The following is a 9,728-nucleotide window of genomic DNA, read 5'->3' as shown; positions in this document are numbered from 1 at the left end:
AACTCTCACAGACATATCCCATCTTGAACAATCAATCTCAGAATCATGTATAACCTTGTCCAGATTACCATTTTCCATATATTCAAGAACCAAGGCCTTTAGTTTACCACTCTCCCATGCATAACCAACCACTTTCACTAGATTTCTATGCCTCAATTTTGCTAACCTGCTCATTTCTTTGTAGAAGCTCTTATCGGATTCTGTTGAAAAGTCTCTGAAGTTCAGATTCTTTACCACTATCATCCTTCCATCCGTTAGTCTACCCTTGTACACTGTGCTTAAACTGCTTGTACCAAGAATGTTACTTTCACCGAATCCATTAGTAGCATCTTCCATTTCTTTTCTATCAAATCTTTCAAGAGTACACCCTCGGGTGAATTCTAGTTCTTGGTCCCTAGATTTAACTTTTGATTTTCGAACATTACAATAACATAAACCGCCAAAAATAAAACAAGAAGCAAAGCTAGAGATCCGAGCATCGCAAGAATTATGACTTTTCTGGATATTTGATGAGAATGATAGGCGCATGATTTGGATCCGTTTGCAACACACAGAGATGGATTTCCAATTAATCCTACTGCACTAGAGTTTTTGACAAGCCCCTTATCGGGAACACATCCTTCGAGGTGATTGAAGGAGAGATTGAGGTGTTTCAGTGCCAAAATGTTGCCAAAATTATCTGGAATCGTACCATTGAATTTGTTTTGCGAAAGATCAAGTGAAGTTAGACGTGTTAGATTAGCTATGCTTTTTGGGACCTCTCCTTCCAACTGATTTCTTGAGAAGTTTATGAAGGAAAGAAGGTCGAGAGTAGGGAATATTTCATCTGAGACGGTACCAGCAATTTGGTTTCCTGACAAATCAAGACTCTGCAGGTTTCTGCAGTTCTGAATTGCTACAGGAATACCACCTGACAAATTATTATTTGAGATATCAATGGCTTGCACCATCTCCATCTTCCCAAACTCACTTGGGATGTTTCCTGTTAGGAAATTGTTTGAAAAATTGAGATATATCTGCATGCCTTTCATACTTGAAATCACTGGCCTTGAAATTAATCCACTGAGAAAGTTGCGTGAGAGGTCTACCAAAACCAACTGGTTTAGTTTTGTCATGATGTCCCTAATTGACCCGTTAAACCTATTTCCACTGAGATCCAAACGAGATAACATCTCAAGCTTTGAAACAGAATTCAAAACCGGACCCTCAAATTTATTATTCTCCAAATAGAAGTAAGTCAATTGTTTAAGCTCATAGATCTTATCAGGAACCCAAACTTCTAGATTATTATTACCTAAAGATAGGCTTTGAAGTGAAGAAATTTTTGAGATTTCTGCGGGAATGGTGCCTGAAAATTGGTTTCGGCCTAGATATAACTGCACTAGACCAGTTAGGTTTCCAATTTCTTGTGGGATTGGCCCAAAAAAGGAATTGTCAAAAATAACTAGAATTTGGAGATTAGAAAGTCTTCCAATTCCTGGTTTCAGCACCCCTGTAAGATTGTTATCATATATAGACAATATCTCAAGACTTGTACAATTGAAGAGATCGTTTGGGACGTCACCATGGAGAGAATTTGTTCTCAATTTAAGATATTGTAAACTGGACAACTTCCCAATCTCTCTAGGAATGATACCAGAAAGTTGGTTTTGGCTCAAAGAAAGTTCTTGTAGCTCTTTCAAATTTCCAATGGAAGTTGGAATTGGGCCAGAGAGGGAATTTTGCCACAAGTAAAGAATTTGTAACCTAGACAAATTCCCAATCTCACTATAAATGATGCCAGAAAGTTGGTTTAGGCTCAAATCAAGATATTGTAACTCTTTTAAATTTCCAATGGAAGTTGGAATGGAGCCATGGAGGGAATTTGCCATAAGTCAAGAATTTGTAACCTTAACAATTTCCCAATCTCTCTAGGAATGATACCAGAAAGTTGGTTTTGGCTCAAAGAAAGTTCTTGTAGACCTTTTAATCGGGCCAGAGAGGGAATTTTGCCACAAGTAAAAAATTTGTAACTTAGACAAATTCCCAATCTCTTTGGGAATGATACCGGAAAGTTGGTTTTGGCTAAAATCTATAGTTTGGAGCTCTTTCAAAATGGAAGTTGGAATCAGACCAGAGAGGGAATTTCGCCACAAGTAAAGAATTTGTAACCTAGACAAATTCCCAATCTCTTTAGGAATGATACCAAAAAGTTGGTTTCTGTCAACTCAAGACTATGTAGCTCTTTCAAATTTCCAATGGAAGTTGGAATCGGGCCATAGAGGGAATTCTGCCACAAGTAAAGAACTTGTAAACTGGACAAATTCCCAATCTCTCTAGGAATGATACCAGAAAGCTGGTTTTTGCTCAATTGAAGATCTTGTAGCTCTTTCAAATTTACAATGGAAGTTGGAATCGAACCAGTGAGGGAATTTTGCCACAAGTAAAGAAATTGCACTAGTAGAAAATATACCTTTAATGACATGCCAATCATGACACACAGTTATTTTATTTTATGACAGTTAAAAACCACGTGTCACTAAAATATGTCATCTTTTATCAAAATTTGAAGAAACGATGACACGCATTTTGCGTGTCATTGTTTTATTGTCATTAAAGGTTAGAAAAAAAACACTGGCTACACTTTTGAGTGTGTGTCATGTTTAAGTGTCACCTTTTAATTTATAGGGCTTGTTACGAAACCCTCTTTCATCTCATCATCGATCTATCATTTTTAATTCCAGATCTCTCATCATCGATCTATCATTTTTAATTCCAGATCTCTCATCATCGATCTCTCATGGCTATAACCTAATTCCACATCTCTCATCACTCGATTCTCAATTACGACCTCTCTTATCTCTTCACGATTCATTCGATTCATGGCTCTGGATTTACGGATCTGCTGGATCAAATTCACAATTACGGCTCTGGATTTACGGATTTGCTGCATCTAATTGACGATTACGGCTTTGATTTCTCACTGTTTACGGTATAATCTCTTACTTGTTGTGTTAAACTGATTCATAAATTGGCTTTACGGATCTGCTGATGCATGGCGGCTTTGACTTTTTCACGATTACGACTCAGATTCACAATTACGGATCTGCTGATGCATCAACAGAACAATTTCCTTCGTCAATTTCGGTTAAAGTTAAATTGGTGAATAAATTTGGTTAGGTTTAAGCTACTTAATCTCTTACCTGTTGTGTTAGTTCAGTTTAATCAATCTGACGACATGTTAGATTTATTGTTTCTAATATGTTTGTTAAGCATGATTGCTAATTTATGGTTCTTCTAACACAAACATGTTTAATAAGTGAGATACACTTTTAGCGTTTCTGTACGAGTTTAGATCCTCTGCTCAGCTTCTGGCTGTTGAAGAAGGTTTAACACTCGCTCTTTTGATTCCGTACACTTTTATGTTATGAATACTTGAATTATTATGGAGAATTAGCTGAATTTGAGTTCCTTTTATGCTGATTTAGGAATCAATTAAACTTAAAACACTGTGTGTGTCATCTGATTATTATTATCATCTGTTTCAATTTCTATTGAGTGTTAAAATTATGAGTTCTTAATTAATTTTGTCTATGTTAAAATTATGAAATATTAGTTATTAAGAGAATTATTGGAGATACCGGCTTCTAGTTGCCATGTTCTTATTAAATACATGAGGTTTGCCATGTTGCCGTCTTCTAGTTGTAGGCTTCTTTATTTCTATCTGACATGTTAGTTTTAATGGGTTTTTTTTATATAAAATTGTTGATCATGGCTGTATAGGGAATTAGTTGGCCCAAACTATGCTTATTACTTTTGTGTTAGGGATTTATGAGCTTAATGTATAATAATATGTGTGACTATTACGTTTTTGTTTATATTTATCTTAAGCACTGTATCTATTTATCTTTCAATGTGGACCAATATGCACACGTAGGTTTGATTTTTGTAAATGTGTGACTATTACGTTTTTGTTTATATTATACGTGGTTAATAGCTCTTCACCTTTTTCTTTCCTTCCTATGTGAGACTTGCTTGATTATGGAGCTCAGATTGAATCAACCATGTTTTTACATACAACCATGTATGTTTTATTGTACTGCACTTTTTTTAATCAAAGCATGTAAATTTAAGGCATATTTCAATTTAGTTGTGTGGTGTTATTTATATTTATTTTTATTGTTGATTGTTCAGGGTCTGAAATACTAGATGAAGATAAACAAAAGTAGTTACTATGGTTGAAGCCAATGCTTCCCAAAATCTTCTTTATTTTATTACAGATTACTCATGGATTCACATCTTTGTTTGATGGTTAGTGGCACTTTCTTTTCTCCTATTTAATCCAATTATTGAACATTTTTATTTTATTGAAGTAAAGCAAGAGCTCAAATAAAACACTTTATTTACCATTGTTGAGAAAAGCATGCACCTTTTCTTTCCTTCCTGTGTGAGACTTGCTTGATTATGGAGCCCAGATTGTACTGCACTTTTTTTTAATCAAAACATGTAAATTCAAGGCATGTTTAAATTTAGTTGTATGGTGTTATTTATATTTAATTTTATTATTGATTGTTCAGGGTCCGATAAGTAGCTACTATGGTTGAAGCCAATGCTTCCCAAATTCTTCTTTATTTTATTGAAGATTACTCATGGATTCACAACTTTGTTTGATGGTGAGTGGCACTTTCTTTTCTCCTATTTAATCCAATTATTGAACATTTTTATTTTATTGAAGTAAAGCAAGAGCTCAAATAAAACAATTTATTTACCATTGTTGAGAAAAGCATGCACCTGTGATGTTCGTGATGTTGGGACTAGTAGCCCAAAACAACATCAGTGGGCACAAAATGTTGTCGATTTAATCAAAGTAAGTCATGTTTTATAAATCCATGATGGGCCTTAAATTGTCATACTTATGAACGGCCGCAACGCGGGAACTTTTACTAATGCTAGACAGCTGCAAATATGTAAACTTTACTTCGTGCTTGTTCTCATTACATCTTTACTGCCGGGTGCAACGTGCGGGGCCCTTAAACTAGTTAGGCATTATTTAGTTCTAGCTCTAAACATTTGTTACTAAACTTAAATTTTTCTCAGGTTGGGGGAGGGAACGATGTATACTCGGATGCTGATATTGATGGAATTCGTGAAGAATGGTCAACTTTTGTGGCATCCTTTATGTACCAGTGAAAGTTGTATTGACATTAATGAAATGCTACCTTTGAAATGCTGTTAGTTTTGAATGTTTTGTAGTATTTTGTGAAATATTATACGAAATGTATTATTTTGATATATATATATATATAGGGGATGGATCTTGCGAGAAGTGATTTTATAGCGAGAAGTGCGAGAAGTTAATCATAACCATTGATGATGATTGATCTATGGTCTACAATCAAAATGGTAATAGTGTAATTATGAGTTTCAACATCTTAATGGAAATTAATGAAGTTTCAAAACAAAAAGGGCATGTTGGTATTTTGCTTTGTAGAAGCCACATTTGTAACTTACGTTTCATTATTACATTCCTAAATTTTATCTACATCATATCTCAAATAAAATATTCTAATAATTTAAGCTCACAAGAAGGTATCACAACCTGCAAAAAAAAATCATATAATCTATATTACCAAAACTTTTTATTACCAAATTAATTCGTGGGTTTCACCATATGTTTTCTAGTTTATACAAGCTAACACGTTCTTCAATGTTCATAAAAAAACGTTTACCAACAATATGTTAAAGTTACATTATTTAGGAACTAATTTGTTCAAAATTAATTAATTTTCTAATTAAATTCATAATTTAAAAATGATTATGTTAAAAGTTACATAATTATTTTGTTAGTGTATGTGGTATTTCAAATTGTGTATGTGTATTTTTTTTCGTGTGTAGGTTCATTTATGTACTATGTAGGTTCATACATGTATTGTATTTGTGGTATTTTGAATTATGTAAGTGTAATTTTTATCGTGTAGGTTCATTTATATGTAATATGTAAGTTCATATATGTACCGTGTAGGTGGTGTTTCGAATAGTGTAGTTCTAATTTTTATCGTGTGTATTTTGTAGGTTCATATATGTAATTTATATGTGGTATTTTTGAATTATGTAGTTATAACTACATAACATTCGAAAGTGCTCATACACTACATTTTTTTTACATACGCTACATTAGATATGTTTACACTATGCTAGTTATGACTACACAACCATTTGAAAGTGTACCTACACAACATTAGTTTTGTCTACACTAAATTAGATATGTCTACCCAACATTAGTTTTGTCTACACTATGTTAGTTTTACCTACACAAAATTAGTTTTGTCTACACTACATTAGATATGCCTACACTACATTAGATATGTCAATGCTACATTAATTACGACTACACAACATTAAAAGTATGCCTACACTACATTAGATATGTCAACGCTACATTAATTACGACTATACAACATTAAAAGTGTGCTTACACCACATTACGTAGCTACACCTATCAAATGATGATGATGATGATGATGATGATGATGATGATGATGATGACAACAACAACAACTAGCCATTTATAGAATAAAATGGTTTTAAATCAAATAGATTCCAGTGTTTCAAATTTTACATGAAATAAAAAATAATAATAGTTTGTAACTTATCATTAATTATTAAACCATTAATGTGCATGAGTTACAAACTAAAATATTTTATATTTCACTAATATACCCTTGCATATAAATAATCATAAAATAAAAAAGAAATTATGTGATTGGTTAGAATCTCTTCTCGCAATAAAAAACACTTCTGAAATAAACCTAATCCTATATATTATATATATATGGAAATTATAATTCTGCCAATTTTCTTTTAATAATTAAAACAATGACACGCAAATGCATGTTTAAAAAATGTCAAGAACGTGTGTTAAAAAATGCATGTCAAGAACGTGTGTCATAAGCACATGACATGCAAATTCGTGTCATCTTTCTTTTATGACATGGCCTTCCTTGACACGCTACTGCGTGTCATCTACGCCCTTTAATGACGCGCAATGCGGTCATTAAAGGTGTATTTTCTAGTAGTGTTGTAAACCGGACAAATTTCCGATCTCTCTAGGAACGATACCAGAGAGTTGGTTTTCGCTCAATTCAAGATCTCGCAGCTCTTTCAAATTTCCAATGGAAGTTGGAATCTGGCCAGAGAGGGAATTTTGTCCCAAGTAAAGAATTTGTAACTTGGACAAATTCCCAATCTCTCTAGGAATGATACCAGAAATTTGGTTTTCGCTAAAATCCAGAGTTTGGAGTTCTTTCAATCTACCTATTGAAGTCGGAATCGAATCTTCTAAAAGGTTATTATAAGCCCAAAGATCATGAAGGTTGGGCAAATCACCGATTCTGTCTGGAATTGTACCGTTAATTTTGTTGGAATCAAGACTGAATTGTAGCAAAGAAGTGCAGTTACACAAGCTATCTGGGATGATTCCAGTGATGGAATTGTTTCCCAAGGCTAGTGTTTGCAGATTCTTGAGTCTCCCCAGTTCTGATCGAATCAGGCCAGTGAATGAATTAAAAGATAAATTAAGAGCCTGAAGGCTGGAAAGGTTACCAAGAAAGGGAGAGATTGGCCTTTGAGGCGTGCTTGTGGAATTGAAATATATAGAAATGACACATTTGGTGATATTATGGCATTGGATTCCAGTCCAGTTGCAATGGTGGGTGGATTCAGCATTCCAATTCAAGAGTGCACCAGTCGGGTCGTTGTGATCGAATTCTTGAAACGTTTCAAAGCGTTTGCTTCATCAGCTTCCAAGATGGACTGAACACCAAGCACCACGAAAACTGAAAGGAAAAGATTTTGAATGCCATTGAAGTGATGATGAGCATACATCGAAGCTGATTATTTATATTGCAGAACTAGGATAAAATAATATTTCTTAATGTGTTTAATCAAAGACTTATCAAAGTCTCTTCAAGTAAAGGGTGGTCACACTCCACCTTACACGGCATCCCAAAGTTCTTTGAATTCCCATCTAAATTACAATAAGTTCTAGTATTTTACAGTTTAATTAAATTATACTTTACATGCATGTGTGGTTTTAGTATATATGTCGGCTACATTACTTATAACGTTTATATATTTTTTGAAAAAAATAAATAAATTTGAACCATAATTTATAAATAAACCGTTAACAGAAGTTTTTGTCTTATAATAAAAGTGTAGAAAAGTTTGGGTTTAAAAATGTCGGACGTCTTATGTCTAAAATGATATGGTACTGTACTGTAAGAATGTAAACGGTGTGCCAAATTCAAAGTCATTGTAAAGCTGAAACAACTAGCCCAACTTGCACGTGATATCAATATATTTTTCTTTGGATCTCTCGTTCATGGATAGGATTACATAACAGTGATATAGTAATATTAATGCATACAAAATATTATATTAAATCATTTCATATTATTAATTTTACCGGGTGACACCCCGAAAAGCTTGACAAAACGAGCAGGGCGGGTGGCGGTTTGTTTTTCTTAATCTTGAACCGTAGATCATGGTGTTATGTAACGGGTGAAAACGGATACAGAGTCAGATGAGTTTGGATTAAAACGAGAAGAATTGTCAAGTTAGTTTCGGTCGAAACTTTCACCAAAAGACCTCGGATTGAAGTGACTTGTTTTAGAAAAAAGAAAAAAAAAATTGAAATGTGTTTACGTGCTATATACTTTTTATGGTGGATTTGGCGAGGAAAGTAATGGCGAGTGGCAATGAGGCGGTAACAACGAAGTTAGAATCGGCAGCAACAACAAGGCGTGTCGTTTCCGGGCCAGTGATAGAGGCGGAAACAGGTGGTGGTGAGTCGGTGGCAGTTGTGAAGAGGCGGCAACGATGTTAGTAATTTAGGGGCTGCAGGGGGCGGTGGTGGTGTTCGAAATGGTGGAGGTGGTATCTGGCACTGTGCAGGTGGCGGCATTGGTGGTGGCCGTGGCATCGACTCTGTGATACCATGTGCGGAGGTTGTCGTGTCAACAACGACGAGTAGGTAGTAGCGACAAACAATCAGTGCGGGTATGATAACGCATCTAGATCCTTTAAAGTTAAGTAATCTGTATAATGGTGATCTGAATTTAGAGTTTAGATGATCAATATATTATACAATGTGAGTTAACTTAAATAAATGATCCTAGCTAGTTAAGTACTTGTTGAGGTGTTACTTTTATTCATATCAATCTATAATAAACTGAGTAGCAATTGCCACTCTCCGATATATATCACTAGTCACGAAATTGACCAGCAATATAACTTGATTAAATCTTCTAATAGTGAATGACACAATCATTGTGATTAAATCAGTTTATGAACCTGAAGAACGAATAATTATAATTTTCCTTAGCGGCAGTTTATGAACCGATTGATTTTTATGAACAGGCTGGACCAAGTCCAAGCCCAAGTATACCTTCTAAAGCCAAGTTTAATAAGCACATTTAATTTAAACGGCCCATGAATTAACGCTTAAACCAGCATAAGGCCCAATTAAATGCTTTAACCAAAAGTTAAAAGCAATGTATGTCTTTAGTCTTTATTCACAACCAATAAATTTTGAATCCAATCCTTAACTCTATGGGTCTGTTTGGTATGAGTTGATGGAATAGATGATGAAACGGAATGAACGCGGTAATGGAATAGACAAAAGAATTAATGGAATGGGTTATTACCATTCCAATGAGATGTTTGGTTACCATAAGGGAATGAAATGAATG

General features: G+C 34.3%; 1 pseudogene; it reads right to left on the bottom strand.

The window, feature by feature from the left end:
- Nucleotides 1-380: 380 nt before the first annotated feature.
- LOC143555834 (uncharacterized) lies at nt 381-7,863 on the bottom strand (annotated as a pseudogene).
- Nucleotides 7,864-9,728: the final 1,865 nt, after the last annotated feature.

Source organism: Bidens hawaiensis, unplaced genomic scaffold (genome assembly GCF_021521415.1).
Source record: "Bidens hawaiensis isolate Kalapana, Puna unplaced genomic scaffold, B.hawaiensis_p1.1 tig00018320_1, whole genome shotgun sequence".
NCBI classification, from domain to species: domain Eukaryota; kingdom Viridiplantae; phylum Streptophyta; class Magnoliopsida; order Asterales; family Asteraceae; genus Bidens; species Bidens hawaiensis.
Note: the sequence above shows the minus strand (reverse complement) of the source record. Positions and strands in the feature narration are given on the sequence as shown.